Raw genomic sequence first — 18,616 nt, 5'->3', positions numbered from 1 at the left:
CGAAAGGTACGAGTGTCTTCTCATGGTTATAATATTGCCAGCGTAGACTGGCTGTTCTGAGTATGCACGTTAGTCGGCTGTGTGCGCGATGAAACTAGTTTAACGCGTTGGTCGTTATATGTTGTTTTTTTTTTGCTGCACCACAAAGGCAACGACGGCTGAGCTTGCACAGTTTAGCAAACGATTGATGTAATTGCCTCAAAGCGTGTAGAAGCTGCCAGTGGGCTAGCAGACTATCCGCACATGCAACAATGCGTGCAGCGCGTCTCAACACATCGCACTGCATACGCATAGAAAGCATCCGACCGTTTACGTTATTTTGGTTGTACTTCATATGACAACACGCCACGAAGCAGAACAGAGTCGACGTCTAGTTGGTCGTGCGATGATGCAATACAATCAGCGGTGCTGCAGTGGAAATAAATTAGTGTTAGAAGCGAATTAACACAGCGAATGCCGTGAAGCAACCAAGCAGGGGGAGAATGTGGAACCGGAAGTAGCTGTAGCAGACGACTTTCCCATGAGCCTCTGCGCTGACTCTGGAAACGCACCGATGTTGAGGTGTTCAGAGGCAATTCGTGCATTCAAGCGAAGCCACATAGATATGTGCACTTAGACTTGCTGTGGTGGCTAAGTGGTTAGGTGCTTGGCCGCTGAGCCCGAAAATGCATGTTTGGTTTCTTGTGTGCCCTTTTGATAGTTTAATGTTAACTGCCTTTGAACGATGCAAATGCGGTGTTATGAGAAAATGTATTATTTTATTTGCCTATGTTTCCTGGCCACTCAGTTGGGCTCATGCCGCTGTTGAGAAACTCTATTTTTAAAAATATAAGTGTCTCTTGTTGTTTGCCTTGTGTGATTATTGTCAAATCATGCTCAACAAAACTCGCAATGCTGACCTGTAAGGTTACTTGTCGCACTTTCACTCTTGGTCCTACTGTTTTGACACTTTCCGATATAAAATTTAAAGGAGTATAGAGACCAAATTTTGGTTGCCTATGTTTTCTTGTTTGTAACGGTGCGTTAGACATTACTATACATGGAACACCATGAGGTATATGGCTACAGCTGCCAAATAATTAATTATCAAATTTCATCTCTTACCTGATTAGGCGTCTGTTCCAAAAGCGGAGTGATGGCTACGATGTCAGGTCAGTATAGGTCACATGAGGCATGATGAGAGCTGCAGTGTAATCGCTGCTGCTTCACTCATTGCGATTCTGCTGCTGTGGTGGCTCAGTTTTTATGGTTCTCGACTGCTGACCTGAAAAGCGGGGGTTCAGTCCCAGCCACTATGATCACATTTCAATGGAGGTGAAATGCTAGAGTCCCATGTACACATTCAAGAACCCCAGGTGGGCGAAATTATCTGGAGCCCTCCACTATGGCATTCCTCATAGCCGGGGTTGCTTTAGGACGCCACAACTACCATGAACAATGCACCACCCATTACCATTCCAGCTCTTGCGGCAAGCTTACTTTAGCATCGCAGTAAATTAAAATTACGAAGCAGTGATAATGTTGCACTTTTTATTTCTGTCTCACGTGACTTATATTGACCTTTTATGTTGTAGCCATTACTTGACTGTTGAAGCCGAAACAGGTGAGAGAAGAAATTTGATTATAAATTATTTATTGATTGCAGGTTGATGTCACATGGTGGTCCATGTATACTAATCTCTTATGGATCGTTATAAAGAAAAAACATACAACCTGTGATGAAAATATTAAAATGTGGAGGGAATCTGAGTGATGTTCATGCGGAATAATACCAACTCGGGGTATACATGAACAGGTTGCAGTCATTCAGTTTAATACTGATGTTTTTTTTCTTCTGTTTCTTAAGAAGCCTTTCCAATGTTTTTTGTAGCAAGCTGAAGGTTAGGTGCATGACAACACCTCTACAAGTCATCCCAACTTGGATGATGAGCCTTCAAGCCTGCATCTTGGTGACAGAATTTCTGATGCACAACTGCCAAAGCTTGGTGAGGACACCGATGGGCTTGACAACCATGTGCTAGAGGACCCCGATGAAGACTTGTCGGAATTTATAAGAGTGAACTCCGAGTCGAGATTTCCACACCAGAACACTGCCCACCTGCAGGCGATGCTGCTTGTATTAACATTTGTTGTTGCTGCTGGCCTTCCTTGGACACAAGTGGACAGCTTGTGGAAGCTATTGAATGCGTTGCTGGGCCAGAACCAAGGGCGTCCGCAGAATTTTTTGCAGGGGGGGGCCCCATTGGTTGTTGGCGCCGGAGGGGGGGGGGGGTATGTTCGTAGCAAAAAGGCACTATTTGCGGAGTAAATTTATTTATTTATATACAAATAAAATAAATAAGTAAAATACACACATGAAAGAAAAATTACAAACAGCAAATTAAAGCGAGGCTAGGAGAGATACATTGGAGTTTATCAACGAAGAAACAATTAAAATTAATAAAAATGCAAAAAGATACTATCACTTCGTGGAGAAGAGTGCTCAGTCTTGCTGCATACGGGTTCTCGACACACCCGGATTGATGACCAGCACACAGCACAATATGTTCACAAACACGCAACGACAGTCACTCAGTCAGTCTTCCTTGAACAGAAACTGTAGACGCCTCGGATTTTTCTGGGCGAATTGCGTGATGACACTGGTGATAAATTCATTTCTGTGCTTCATTACACGCTCTCGGTGCACACTCATCATACAAAGGCCGTCCAGTCTGTCGTTTGTCATCGTTGAGCGTAGCCACGTTTTCACTCTCCTCATTGTACTGAAGGAGCGTTCGACCGTACAGGTAGTAACTGGCAAAGCCAGAGCCACCTCAATGGCTTTTGCAACACCAGGGAAGAATGTCTTGGCCTGATGTAGAACCTCGCAGTAAGTTATTTCTGATGGGTCCCCAGTTTTGTTGCACCACATCTCGTACCAAGAGATGGCCTCTTCCTTGAAGTTGTCGATGCCGTAAAAGCACTGGAGTTCTTCGGCGAGAACAGCGAACTCAACACGGCTCAAGTGCTTCATTTTTGATGGATGCAGCTGGAGAAGTTTGAAGCTCCTCTCATTGCTTTCAGAAAAGCGCCGAGCTAAAGAAGCAGTGAGGGAGTCCAAGTGCGGCACATATATTGCCACACGGTAGTATTCCTCTGGCGACTGAATCCCGTAGTTGTCTCGGTGGGCCTGACGAGAGACTTGTCTTGGTCCAGATATCACCACATTTAAGTGATTGGCTGCCTCCCTTGCTGCATTCATGATGTTAGAGAACTCCTCTACAGCGTTTGTCCGGTGGCCGCGAAAAATACGTTGTAGCTCAGTGATGTGGCCATGCACAGAATGGAAGTCCATGGATACACCTTGCAGAATGTTCGTAGCTGGTTCGAGCCGAGCGCTGTACTTCGCTACAATATGCAAGCAGACGATGAAAGATGAGCTTGTTGTTGCGCAGTAGAGGATGTGAGCTCGTTGTCTAGTTGCAGCGTTCGAGCATGATTCCGTGGACGCGAGCTGCTCGAGTGCTTCGACTATGGCCACGTAATGCTGAGAGAAGATCCTAATAGACTTGTACTTTGCAGACCATCTTGTCTCACACAGCATCGGAATGTTGGGCACCAATTTTCTCCGGAGCACGCTCTCGCGGAAGAAGTTTATGGTTTGTTTGATTATCCCAATTGTGTTTCGAATTTCAGAGACGTCGTTCAAATCGTTGATGACGAGATTTAGTTTGTGACTTGCACAGTGGAAAAATAGTGCCTTCGGGAACTGTTTTTGTATAATTTTGTTCACTCCAGCTTCTTTTCCAGCCATTGTAGAGCATCCATCGTACCCCTGTCCAACGAGGTTCGAAAGAATCAGTCCGACATTCGTCAAAAGCTTCAAGATTGCCGCGGCGATGCAAGCGGAGTTTAATTGCTCCAGCTCTACAAATCCCAAAAACTGCTCTCGAACGCACACTTCGACTTCCGCCTTGTCAATAAAGCGAACGCCTATAGACATCTGCTCTTTTCCTGAAATATCTGCAGTTTCGTCAGCAAGAACGGAAAAAGCAAACGCTTTGTTAGTTTCGGTAACTATCTGCTCTCTCAGGATGTCGCCACAGATTGTGATGATCTCGTTCTGGACGCGGACAGAAGTGTACTTGGCATTGCCAGCAGAAGAAGCGAAGTGCTCCTGAAGTAGAGTATCTCCAGCTTCTACACGAAAGTCAAGCAGATCATTGAAGACTCCACTATCGGACTGCTTGCCGCGAATCGGCAAGTCATGCGTCGCGCAAAAGACAATGGTGGAAACTATTGGAAATAGTTTCTCACGGTTCCTTTCAACTTGCGCGTGCAGTGCTCTGTTCAGCTGCTGTACAACGGGTAGCTGCTTGCCTTTCATCACATCCATAAAGTTCTGTGAGGCCGTCATTGCCTCCTGGTGCCATTGGGATTTTACGTGATCCCTGCACGCCTCGTGCATTTTTCTGTAGTTACTGAAAGCGCGCACGATAAAACTACCTTGAGTACCCCGGTGAACACGCAGAGGAAAAATGACGCAAAAACGACAAAAGGCGCCTTTCGCTGTCGCTGAGTACGCAAGCCAGGGGGCGTAATCTCCCAGCCACTGATGTCGAAAAGGCCTCTTTCCAGGTGTTACATCCTTCTTAAAATCATATGTGACATTTGGCGACCATGGCTTAGTAAGAAGACGTAACTTCAAAAAGTCCGGTATGCCAGTGAGTTTAGCTTTGCCTAGAAACTCTCCTAAGTCATATTCTTGAGGCAAGTTATTTGTTTTCTTGATGTTGTCTCCGGACTTCGATCCCAAGCAAGGAGAAAGGGAATCGTTTCGGCTTACTGCGTGACCGGAGCTCGCTGGTGGAGTTCCTTCCATGGAGACGACGCCGCCGGCTACTGTCCGGTGATAAAAGGTTGCATCGCTCTGGTCAAATCCGGACTTGAATCCCAAGAAAGGAGAAATGGAATCATCTCGGCCTGCTGCATCACCTGAACTCACTGTTGACAGAGTCCCTTCCATGGAGTCGACGACACTGTCCGGTGATAAAAGCTTGCATCACTCTGTTCAAATGCTACACCGTTGTCACATGTCACACCAGAATCTGCAGGGGCGCATTTGGATAATGCTTCGTCAGACAACCGCTGACGCTTGAAGAAGCGTCGAATATCCATCATTCGGGACCGCGCGAGACAAAGCTGGCTATGGAGTTCCTCGGGGTTGGTAGTGTTAAAAATATATACACATTGATTGGAAAAACGGTTGAATGCGTACGTTGAAAACAAAAAATGACTATGTATGCAGCGAAAACTTATTTACAAGATAAATGCACGCTCGCAGCTTCATACACCTCGCTCCATCTTGCTCGCGCAACCGCACAGTCGAGTATTTGCACACACACTACTCGCCGCTCGTCGTTTTCTCGTCCGCTGTCTTGGTTGTTCTCAGCTTCGTTGACAACCGGCCACTAAAAACACCGAAGCACAAACAAAGAGGCGCGCACACGCAAGGAACGCCGCGCGACTTCCGAGGGGAAGGGACACTCGCCACTCCGGTCGGAAAATTTGTTTTGTGTGTTTTTATGAGGTTCAGAGCCTCAAAACGACTCAGGCTATGAGGGACGGACGGTCTCTTTACCATGCACTGACATCGCACAGTACATGGGCGCTGTTGGGATTTGAGGCCCAGCCAGAGGTGACAGGCGAGCCAGGCAGGCGCCATCGGGCTGCCTTGACCAAAGGCGCTGGTTTCCGGAGAAGACGCAAGGAACGCTGGTGTGGGGGCGCCTCTGGAGACTGCGTCGCCGTGAACAAAAGCAGCTAATCCCCTTTGCCGAAAATTCTGAAAGCGGCGCTTGTACCGAACTGCGCTCTCCCGTGGATCGGAGGAGACAGCGAGCGGCGGCGGCGCCAACTCATCGCCCGCTTGCCCCTGAGCAGTCCGACAAAGCGGGGATGGACACGGCTGATTTGTCCCTCCCTCCTGAAGAATTCATCGGTGGCCGGGGTGTGCACTGTCTGCCTCCGTGTCGCTATCTCTCTAGAGATCAAAGAAACAGGCACACATCTCAAGACGGCTCGAAACACATGCTCGCCGGTGCCGCTGTATGTCTGCAACGACGCGTCCCCGGACGCGGCACTTTGCAGATGTGACCCAAAGCGTGGAAGCAGGGCCGCTTTTACTCTTTTGGCTGAGCGCACCGCCGCCCCTGACGTGCGGCCATCACTCACGGTTCGAGTGAGTGATTTTCCAGGGGGGTGCAGCCGCCCCCCCTTGCCCCCCCCTCCGGACGCCCATGGCCCAGAACGTCTTCCCATCGACAAAATATAGCTTCAGGAAGTTATGGAATTTGTACATATCATACATACTGCCCAACATGTCAGTACCTGACATAAAGCTGCGGCCTAGATTTCCAGCGCTGCACTAATTGTGCAGCCACAATGACTATGGCACAGCTGGTGAAAAAAGGAAGCTTTTTCATAACTATCGACCTCAAGCGTCAGCTACAATGTCTCTTAAAGAAGTTTGGGAATATAGTTGGCGCAAACCTCCAGAAACTGACAGCTGAAACTCATCAGGGAGCTTATAAGGATATCACAGATGGCCAACTGTACAGAAAGGTCCGCCGTGAAAGGAACATGAATTGGAGTGACCTGACTGTTACCGACAACAGCGATGGATCGCCAATATTTAAGCCGAGTAAAGGGTTAGTCAGGCCAATTCAAGAATTCAAGTAGCGATTAACTTCCCTACCGTTGGAAGAAAATCCTCATCGGCGCCATTTGGTTTGCCCCAAATGGTTTGCTCCCCTCCCCTACTCACCTCTACTTGAAGACATTTGTCGAGAACTTCCACACTAGGGGCAGCTTCGCATGGTCATTTGCCGGCAAAGTTGTGCAGTCAACAGTGAATGTGTTGTGCTTTTGTGTTGACTCGCCACCTCGCGCTAGCCTGCTGAATGCTAAGCAATACAACGGATACTATGGCTGTTCTTGGTGCCTTCAAAAAAGGAACGCTTGTTGATGGTAAGAATTGTTTCAGTCATATTATAAGTTTTGCCTCTTCTGCTTTCTGCACACTGTACAGCTCTAAGAACATAATTTTTTTTTCTTAAATGCATTCACATGCAAGAAGTTTGACTATTTACTGGTATCTCATGTGGTTGGTATCAACTGTTACCAGGTATAAAAATACTGGTTCATATCAGTTTGAACCAGGTTGTGTTCTAATGCGATAACAACAACTTAGTGTTGCAGCAACTTGGTGATGCAGGGCCATGATGATGGCGTGACAATCTGTGCTGCCCCATAAAAGCAGTGAAAGCAATTTCACTTGTGAAGGATTATCCCCCATATGGGGGAGAGAGAGAATCGAAGATGGTATGGCAGAGAAAAGGATGGCGAAGTTGCTTGTTTGTGACAGCTGTAACTCTGGTGCTTAGTCTTTTAAAGAAATTTTTCTATGCACATATTCCAGAGACGCAGCCTGACAACTGCCAGGGTATAGCAGTTTTCGACCATAGGGATCACGGGTCTTATAAAACTCCTCATAAGTATTCTGAAACAACAGACTGCTGTGGGATGCTTAGTTTACTTTCTAGCAGGCATAATAACAAAGGAAGGACATTTTTTACGTTGGCGAGCAGTCACATTTAGCATTGTGTTTACCGTGAGAAATATGTACATATATGAACAGGGCACTTATTTCTAGCTATGAGGAGATTGGGTGCTGTTAATTATGTGAGCAAAATGTCTGTGCTGTCTGTTCAAAATCTTGTGATATGTTTATTGTCTGATGATCATGGATATAAGAGGTGTGAAGACTGGAATCACACTTGTCACCTGTAGTAAACATGTATGGATTCAAAATAAAAAATATTGTCAATTGAAAGTTCTCTCTTACGCAAGCACTCTTGTAAACTTGTGTATCTCTTCCTGCAGAAGCTGTGCACATTAAAGGTCAGGAAGATTTACTATGCAGGTCAGATTCTGTGGTTATCATAATAATCCGGAGCTCTTCATTAGCATCTCCTATAACCTAGGTTTACCTCTTGGAAATTGGGTTCTGCAGTGAAAAATAGTGTATGGAAGCTCCACATGTTGACCTATTGCACTTGTGCATATGGTGAGTGTAAAATGAAAAGCCGAATTTTGTAAAATGGGCTTGTGCATTGATTAAAGGTAGATATTGTACCATTGTATGTAGTTTAAATTATTGTAGCATTTCATAACCATCGCATACACGTCCATGTCGTTCTCTCCTGTCTGTTCTTTAGCATGTATTTCTTTGTTCATTATGCATAGTACTATAACAAATTTATCTGTCATTTCTTTTTTCAGGCACTCTGAAGCATATCATGGAGGGGCGAGGTATGGTGGAGCAAGTCCATGACACGGTGTACAGTGCCACGAAACTTGCAGCCAGGCGAGACCGTCCCGTGGATGGCTTGAAGCGCTTGTCAGCCGTTGGAAACCTCAGCACATTGAACCTGGTGTGGGGCTTTCCACCGGCCTACATCCACTGCATACTGGAAGGTGTCACATCGCAGCTAATGAAACTTTGGCTGTGTTCACAAGGAAGTGCCTGGCACATTGGGAATCATGTGAGAGAGTTGAATTGCCGCCTGTTGAAAATTCGGCCGCCAATTTCTTTCACCAGACTGCCAAGGCCAGTAACTGAGCGTTCGTTTTGGAAGGCTACAGAGTGGAGATATTGGCTTCTTTATTACAGTGCGCCTTGCCTCTTCAATATACTCCCGCAGAGATATTTCACACATTTGTGCCTTCTTGCACACAGTTTATTTTTACTTTTACAAACAGGTGTTGACGAGACAGATATTTTTTGTGCTGAAAGGCTTCTTGTGCAGTTTGTTGAGTAGATGCCAATTCTCTATGGTGAACACACCCTGATATTCAATGTGCACCAACTTGTGCACCTTGCAAAATCTGTGCGCATGACTGGGCCACTGTGGGCAACCTCTACCTTCCAATTTGTAGGAGGGAATGTTAACATTATGAAGCTGGTTTCTGCAGCAAAAGGTGTGACACGTTAAACAGCAGAGCGCTTCATCATGCGTGAGGTGCAGAAGTCCCTGATGCGTCTGGTACTATTGCCACCCTTCCTGAAAAAGCAGCAAAAGCTGATCTCGGGGAAGCAAGGCAATAAGCTCCAATCAGGAGTATTAGGTGCACCATTGCAGACTGGCAGTCTTGAATGCCATGTTCTGGATTTGATCACCCACACCATTGGTGTTGTGCCCAGTATGAGTGAATACCTCTGAGCACGTATTAAAAGAATCATTGTACATAGTGCCAGTTACAACAGGACCGAGAAAACGTGCTCTGAGTACATTCTAACAGACGATGGCAAGTTCTTGCGAGTGATCAAAATCTTTTTGATGGAAAACAGTATCTTCTTACTCTGCCAAGAACTAATTACCGAGGAAAGCTTTATGCCTTTCATGTTCACTGCTGAACACCGTCCGACTGACGTTGGGTTGTGCCTAATTTGTGAGCAGAAAGTTATTTCACCTTGTGTGCTTGTGGCACAGAACAACCAATCATATATTGTGAAAGTGCCCAATCTCTGAAAGTGATTAGGAACAGATGCCAGGGACAAATTTAAATTGTCTTATAGCCAACCCTGCGACGTTGCATACGACTAGAAGTTTTCCATGTCCTCCGTCTAAAGGCCTATTATGCATGCTAAAGGACACTGTTTTCGCACTCAGTGTTTTTTTGCACAGTCCATTTTATTTGTTTGTAGTCTTATGTTTAAGGCATTGGGTCGATGCTTCTGTGAGAAGGGAGTAATTCCGCAAACCTTTGTAGTGTTTGTTTATTCTTCAGTGTTGCGGCTTTATCGCTTTGGCTCTGATGCAAGACGCGACCTGATTTCTCGATTGATCGCATCCAGGCGGAGCCGCTTCTACGTTGTTCCAAAATGTTCTAGTAACTTTACACGCTTTGTCTCGAAAGTTCGCTATCAGCTTTAAATTCAGCATGGCCAATAGCAGCGGGCATTCTGTCCAACGCAGAGTTCGCCTGTTGCTACGCCGCCGCGGAGTCATTCAGTTCTTTGCTTGTGCAAGTCAGCACAAAAGAGTTTCGTTTAGAAGCCATTTTCGCTGTCTTCCTGCTCTTCGGACTGCAGGCACCACTCTGTGACAATATTTGCTTTAGTTGTATGGAAGGTGTGCAGCTTTTGCTGCATATGGCATTTCAAGTTTATTTCCGTGTGCTGTTCTCAATTACTGTGAAACATCTCTGCATCTCTGTGTTGCACTGTTATAGGTCATTGTATATAGAAGAAGCATTCTGTCTAATGTCCAGTGTGTAATCCTGTTTGTAATTACTAAAGCTGAATGTGGCTTGTAATCGCATTTTTCATTAGCCATGTTTGGCCTAAGGTTCAAATGTACATGTGTTGGTTTGTTATCGGAGTTTGTTAGTTTGTTATCTGAGGTTTACTAAAAGAGCACTTGATTTGTAGTGTAAATAAAGAATTATGGTGTTTGATATCTAATTTTTACATATGTTTATGAAAACATGTTAGTTGGTTACCTTCATTATCATTCTACTCAACACTGTTTTACAGAGGTGATTATATCTCGAAGGACAACTTTCTGCTGCATACGTTCTGCTTGAATTGGTATGTTGAGCAATTTGCATCAGCACATAACATCCAATGAAGCAAAGTTTAGGCATGCTTAAGCATGACACACTGCTGCCCTTTGCTTTACCTGAAAAATGGTTGGTGTAGTTCTATACTGCACTTCGTGATCAGTGCGGCAGGCGCGTCAGACAAGAAATCCAGATTAGGATGGATGCACTCTACCAATATTTGTCTCTGCTGTGTATGCCCCCAAACTAGAGTAAACTACATGAGGTACTGTAGTGTAGTTGCATATGTTTACAACAGCACGCTAACTTCCTATGTGTGTGAGCCAGAATGTAGTTGATTGGTGTCCAAACCTTAATACCTATTGAATGTGTTTTGCATGAAAAAATTAATCAACCCAATCTTTAGTGCACACCACAACCCATGTAGTCTGGTGTATGCACTACAGCACACTAACACTGCACGCTGTGGACACCAAAATACACCAACCCAGTGTGGCGTGCACGCTGCAACACACCAACGCTTTCTGGTGTGCACGCTACAACACGCCAACCCATGGTGATGTGCCCGCTGCAACACACCAAGCCAGTCTGGCGTGCACGCTGCAACACATCAACCCAGTCTGGCGTGCACGCTGCAACACACCAACGCTTTCTGGAGTGCACGCTACAACACGCCAACCCATTGTGGTGTGCCCGCTGCAACACACCAAACCAGTCCGGCGTGCCCGCTGCAACACACCAAACCAGTCTGGCGTGCACGCTGCAACACACCAACCCAGTCTGGCGTGCACGCTGCAACACACCAACGCTTTCTGGTGTGCACGCTACAACACGCCAACCCATTGGGTGTGCCCGCTGCAACACACCAAACCAGTCTGGCGTGCACGCTGCAACACACCAACCCAGTCTGGCGTGCACGCTGCAACACACCAACCCAGTCTGCCGTGCACGCTGCAACAAACCAACCCAGTCTGGTGTCCACACTACAACACACCAAACCGGTCTGGTGTGCACGTTACAACACACCAAACCGGTCTGGTGTGCACACTACAACACTCCAGCCCAGTCTGGTGTTAACATTAGAACACACTACAGAAGCTGGTGTTCACACTAGGAAACACCAGAAAACACCAAGCCGTCCTAGTGTATTTTTCAAGTGGGACAAAGTCCGTTCCGTGCGTTTCTTTCGAACTCCGCGTTCCTCCGGATAATGTGCGCAGCTTCCTCTGGCTCTGTTCATATTTCCGCAGTTCATCGCAAACTTTGTGGAAATCGCCTGCCCTCTTACCACACTCCTCAAGAAAAACGTCCCGTTCTCTTGGGGGCCCACCCAAGCTCTCGCCTTCAGAACCCTTCTAAGTGCCCTCACCGCTCCACCTGTCTTGGCTCACTTTGATCCCTCAGCTCCTACGGAACTTCGCACCGACGCGAGCGGCCATGGCATTAGTGCCGTACTTGCTCAGGGGCAACGCAATCAGCTTCGCTTCATTGGGTACGCCAGCCGTCTCCTTTCTGTGTCAGAGCTCAACTATTCCATCACCGAGCGGGAATGTCTCGCCCTCGTTTGGGCCGTTGCCGAATTCCGCATTATACTGGCTTTCTTCGCTCAAAGATCCTACTGGCCGGCTGGGGCGCTGGGCTCTTCGTCTTCAAGAATATCTTTTCTGTCGTTCGCATGTCCGGCCACTTGCACCAGGACGCAGATTGCTTGTCCCGTAACCCTGTCGATCCGCCTCCCTCCAACGAATGTGAGGCTGACGGCGGCGTTTTCTCCATCTCGGACTTCCGCAACATTGCGCAAGAACAGCGCTTGGATTCCGCGCGACGCTCTAGCATCGACCGCCTCACCACCGACGGCTCTGATTCTTCCCTCGCCGCATTCGTGCTCCATCAGAACATCCTCTATCGGCGCAATATGAGGCCTGACGGCTCTGAGCTCTTGCTCGTGGTCGCTCAATACTTGCGCTGCAGCGTCTTTGAGCCGCTCCATGACCTTCCCACGGCAGGTTATCTTGAAATCTCCCGCACGTGCCACAGCGTGCGCGGCCGCTTCTTTTGGCCAGGTCTATACTGTTCTGTTCGACGTTATGTGCCCGCTTGTGAGCTCTTCCAGCGCCGGAAGACGCCCTCGGTTCTCCCTCCCGGACACCTTCAGCCTATACCCATTCCAGTAGACCCCTTCTCCGGTGCTGGCCTCGACCTGCTCGGCCCTTTTCCGGTGTCTGCCATTGGAAACAAATCGATCGGCGTCGTCACGGAGAACTCGACGCGCTACGACATCACACGCGCGATCCCAAACAGCTGCGACACTGATGTCGCTGACTTTCTCGTGCACAACGTCATACTGCACCACCGTGCTCCCCGTCAACTGCTCACTGATCGCGATCGCTGTTTTCTTCCTCAAGTGGTCGCCGAACTTCGCCGCTCCTGCTCCGTTCGTCATCAATTCGCCACGGTCTACCACCCACAGACGAACGGCCTCACCGACCGTCTGAACCGTACCCTCACCGACATGATTTCAATGTACGTCGCACACCATCACCGCAACTGGGATAATTAGCCTGGCATTTGTGACATTTGCATACAATTCCACGTGTCACAATACAGCCGGTTTCTCTCCTTTTTATCGTCTGTTTGGCCGCAATCCTCTACTGCCCTTCGACAGTGGACTGCCCGCCGCCGCCTCCACGAGTACTTATGCTCGGGACGCCATCACCCGCGCGGGCGCCGCCCGTCGTGTCGCCCGCCAGCGGCTGTCGGCCTCCCAATTAACTCAGAAACGCCGTCATGACTCTCGCCGTCACGAAGTAACTTACTCTCCTGATTCCCTTGTGTTGCTCTGGGTCCCGTACCGCGGTGTGGGTCTGTGTAAAAAAATTGGCAGTGGCTTAGCTCTGGTTGAGCCTGGATATACAAGCGAAAAGCTGCAGTTATGCTGTGTTTCACGCCATGGCTGTAGCAGTTCGGGCACAATGCACTGGGAGCACCATGATAGCGGTGTAGATTTTGAGCCAACTCCCTCGCTACCACTTCTGGGTGTTCTTTTCTTCCTCCCATGGCGAATGTCTGCGCCTCATCTACGGCCGCCGCCACCGCTCACGCGTGCGTTCTCGCAACGCCTTTCGCCTTTCCAAAAAATGGCTGAGGCTTAACTTGGTTAAGCCTGGAGAAAGCGAAGCATCATCGTGTCGCGTAATTTGGAGGCGCACAACCACAGCGACGGCGCGAGGTGGGCCCCCGTTTCTCCACTGTCGTGACGTCATCGTGTCACGTGGTGTGATGACATGTATCAGGTGATTTGGAGGCGCACAACCACAGCGACGGCGCGAGGTGGGCCCCCGTTTCTCCACTGTCGTGACGTCATCGTGTCACGTGGTGTGACGTCATGTATCACGTGATTTGGAGGCGCACAACCACAGCGACGGCGCGAGGTGGGCCCCCGTTTCTCCACTCTCGTGACGTCATCGTGTCACGTGGTGTGACGTCATGTATCACGTGATTTGGAGGCGCACAACCACAGCGACGGCGCCAGGTGGGCCCCCGTTTCTCTACTGTCGTGACGTCATCGTGTCACGTGGTGTGACGTCATGGATCACGTGATTTGGAGGTGCATAACCACGGTGAAGGGCTGAAGTGGTAGCTAAAGTAGTATGCTTCGCATAAAAACCTTCTCTTGGGACGGCGGCGAAGACCGCCCAGCAGCGGCAAGGGGCAAACCGGTGGCGAGGAGAAGAGGTGGCGATGGAGCGCGCGCCGCGGCGCGCGGCTTCCTTTATGGCCGCAGCCGCCGCTCACGCGTTATCGCAACGCCTTGCGAAAGAACCTTCTCCTCTTAGGATGGCGGCGGCGACCGCGCAGCAGCTGCGAAGGGTAAACCGGTGGCGAGGAGAACGGAGGGGGTGGCGAGGAGAGGAAGGGCGCGCCGCGGCGGCGCCCAGGGTGGCCCACGCGAAGCGCGGTGTTGACGGGCCTAGTGAAGCTTTCGACTTCAAAACTGCTCCCGCGACATACAGGCCCACGTCCCGTGACATTGGTGACAAACGACATCACTCCGCTACATCACCGTCCCCGCCCGCTGCACCCCGCACCGACATCGTGCATGTGTCCCGCCTCAAACCTTACACCTAGCCGTCTCCCTGGCCTGTGTAATCCGCACCGAGACGGTGCTTTTGCCGCGGGGGGAGGGGGGGAGTCATGCTACGGACGCTGGGAGGATGACGCTTCTGTTCTGTGCGACTGTTCCAAGCCGTCGATCCTTCGCCTCGCAGATTACCGCTACTGCCTACAGCCATCACGTAACAATACCTCAAGTAAGCTTGCTTCAATCACTGGTACTTTGTAAAGGGAGAGGAATTTCTTCTGCAAGGACATCTGGTATACTCGTGTATAATTCTCTGTCTCTCATTTACAACGTTGCTGTCTGGTCTGGGTTAAAACTACCCTAAATAATTTCAACAAACTGAGCTCATTACAACGAAGGATTATTAGTACTATTACACACTCTCAAAAAGACTCTAATGTCAACTCAGTAATGCAAAACCTTGGAATAACACGAACTGAACACTAAGTGAATGCCTAAAGGATAACATTGATATCCTTGGTCTTAACCCAAAAGAACTGAAAATGTTTTTCTTCTAGTGTACTGTTCTCTACTAGCTTTTTGTGTTCCGAGTATTTTGACGGCGAGTCAAAAAGTGTGCCCTACTCTTTTTTCAAGCATTACCGGCACTGCGCTTGTGTGCTCCTTTTTCCTTGCAATTTGTTCACTGTAGTGCATTTAGAGCCTTGAGTGCGTCTTTGTCTAATATACCGTACCCCATTTAAGTTCGCCTTGGATAGAGTCAGTTGCTGGGAGGGTTGGCATTTCATGCTTTCATTCACACAGCGCAAAGACGAACACAGCCAAGAAGGGAGATACCACAAAGCGCCGACATCAGCAAAGTTTATCGCTGCGAGCAGCGAATACATATAGAGTATAGCGGGCATGCGCAGCAACAAAAAGTCATGCTAAGACTGGTAGCAGCGCCAAACCGCACGGGGACACGCTATCGTCGGTACAAGAAAGAAAACATCAAGCTAAAACCTAAAAGGCTTTAGAGATTTGTATTTGCTTTTTCCCTTTTGCAAGCAAGGAAATCAGTTCAGTCTGTATACCTTTAATGATGAAGGATTCGTTCCTGTGCGCATAATTCAGTACTGTACAAGCTCTACATTCGATTTTAGTTTTTTCCTACGCACTATTTTTTCGAACTAATGTGTGTCGGGTTGTGCTGCGAGTACTGCTGCTGCTTTGTAGGCGACGACGACTTGTCAAGCTGTTGTCGCAGCTTTGTGCCTTGCCTCCCCCATCGTTGATGGAAATGAAATAAGGTAAGGTAACCGGTCCCGAGGAGGAAGCCGCACACAACAAAGGAATGGAACCATTTTTTTCCCAGATGATGGTCCCTTCGCTTGCCCAAAGCTTGATCGTCCCAAAAGTGTGACGCTGGTTCTGCCTAAGAAATCAAACACTGCACTGTCCTTTGTTTTACTTTTTTTCTTCTCACTGCTTACAGCATAGCTCCGGGCAGTCTCTTCCGCACTGCCGAGCTTGTGCGCTTTCATTTGGTCTTCTTTGGAAAGATTTCTTCCGCGGTTGGCTTCCGGATGACTCCGAACATATCGTCGCCGCGAATGTCGCCCTTTGCTTGTCCAAACACAAGAATAGTCAAATACATCTCTGAAATAGAAGTGGAAAAATGCAAAAAAATATTCAGATAAGTTTTAAATTTTCCCAAGGGCCCTTGACTCAGTTTTGACACCTCATTAGCGCAATGCGTCATTTGTCTTTGCAGAATAATACAGCCGCACGTGTTGAAAAGGAGCAAAACTTTGCTATGAATCGAATATAAATCGAATAGGAATGTGACGGTTGAAAATGTGAGAATGTTTATTGCTGCTGAAATGAAAAAAAAAAGTATATTGACTCAACACGATGCGGAAAATTATGGTTTCACAAATACACACCGCTTATTAGACAGCATGAAAACATACAGCGATGTGCTCATGCAAAATAAGCGCCAAAACAAATTGAATGAATTCCACATTCACTTTGACCGCTTTTCCACGTACTCTATTTGAGGCACACAACGCCGCTGTAGCATCACTGTAAAGCTTGAACAAAGTTTCCAGTGGCCACGCCGCACCGCAGTCACTGCATAGGCTACCTACGGAAGCCCGAATTGCGCGTATGACCGCCATATTGCTCCCCAAGCATGGAAGTTACGAGGGAAATCTGCCATGCTTGCGTGCAGGAGGCGTGCACGGTGCGGGGGTTACAGCGGGTGCTAGCTAAATCCACTTATTTGTGGCTGCAAAACTCATTGAATTTTAAATAAATACTGCTAGTGACTGAGACAGCTTGTTAGTAGTGAACCGGCAGCAGCAAAGACTATTTCAACCAGCTATCAACGAAATACAAGACATGTGGTTCGCTGGGGCCATCTGTTGAAGGTTACACAAAGCTACAAGCGCTTTCTTCTCAGTAGTTAGAGAAAGCTTGTCATAAAATTGTATGTTTTTTATAAAGACATACTTTTGAACATTTGCATTTGGACAAAAAGAAAGACCTCACAGTACGACAACACTACTTGAACCAATAGGCTTCCAGCAACAGTCGAGCGCTAAATATTGCAGACACGTTGGCTTCTCTGCAGTGCACGAATGCTTTGAAACCATGCTTTAGCTTTTGGCCAATACACGCGCGAGCAGCGCAAAGAAATCTGGTTCCCGTAGGGAGCCTATGCAGTAGCTCTACGCCGCGCCCTCTAAGAGCAGAAACGAGAAAGGCGAAAGAGATAGCTCGTGCCGTCGGTCAGCACAGAGGACGCCACAAGTCCATAGCGCCACCCCCATTGAAAAATATTTGAAATTTTAGCCTTCATTTTCCAATTAGAGTAGGATTCCAATAACTAACATTCTACTCGCATTCAGAATTTGGTATATTCGCACACCACTACAAAAAAAAATTGAAATTCTTTTGTGCTTCGTATCTACGTACATAATGTCCTTGTCTATTCATGCAGATGACGCCAGAGCTGCATCCCATCATGCATAAGCCCCAGATAATTTCAATTCCCGGTCACCGTAGCTGGCAGGTGATAGGCTTTTCTGGTGTCACATTTCGCGCACGCTTAAGCAGCGCTCTATTCCTGCAGCGTCTGCTTCTGAGCGCAATAGCTTTTTCCGTCTCGCAGCTTGATGGCAGGAACATATTTTCCAAAACCTGTTTACCAAGATATTTTCGAAATCACTTTAGATGGTCTGCGAACATGTCACGACAGCAACCCTGTGGAATCAATCACATGATGCCCATATCTTCCACTCGACAGCGTGCGAGTTGTCAGACCGTTTAGCAATCTTCAAATTTCTAAAAGGACCATGTCTTTTCACTAATTTCGTTTTCTCTTAGTATTCAACTATCCGGGACTGTTTGCACGCAGGCGCAACAGAGCTGCACTCCAGACCCCCGGCAGATTACTTCCCACGCCCTGTAGCGTTCTTGCGTTAGTGTGCAGGACAGTCAAGCAGTGCGCATCAGTCAGCAAGAACTGAGAGAAGACGAGAGTTCATAGTTCCTGATTACTTCCGCTCAAATCTGGCTCCAAGAATTTAGCAGCTGCAGCGAAGCCTATGCGCTCCTAAAGTGTTCTGCGTGGAAGTGACGCAGACTGTACATGGCCATGTACATCGCAAAGAGGAAAAATCACTGGCGTGTGGCGACTAGCCACATTCAGAACACGGGGTCGGGTGCATGCCTTCCACGTCTAGAGTGGCTGCATATGCTCCCTACAGGAGAATGCAGTTGCCATCTCACTCTCCTGAGCCCTTCCAAGGTACAAGCAAAACCTCCTCTTGCGCGTGCAGGAACCACGGTAGTCGCGCTCAACTCAATTTACAGCGAAGGATGCAATAACTTCTTAAAAGCCATTCAATACATCGGCCTACAACGGCGGCCGCAATGCGCGTTCAC

At 48.0% G+C, this 18,616-nt stretch overlaps 1 pseudogene; it reads left to right on the top strand.

Annotated features, from left to right (window-relative positions):
* The first annotated feature begins 1,332 nt into the window (after positions 1-1,332).
* On the top strand, positions 1,333-6,625 carry LOC149355782 (uncharacterized; annotated as a pseudogene).
* The last annotated feature ends 11,991 nt before the right edge of the window (positions 6,626-18,616 follow it).

Source organism: Amblyomma mixtum, chromosome 3, assembly GCF_055824585.1.
Source record: "Amblyomma mixtum isolate Tamu chromosome 3, ASM5582458v1, whole genome shotgun sequence".
Taxonomy (NCBI): Eukaryota; Metazoa; Arthropoda; class Arachnida; order Ixodida; family Ixodidae; genus Amblyomma; species Amblyomma mixtum.
Note: the sequence above shows the minus strand (reverse complement) of the source record. Positions and strands in the feature narration are given on the sequence as shown.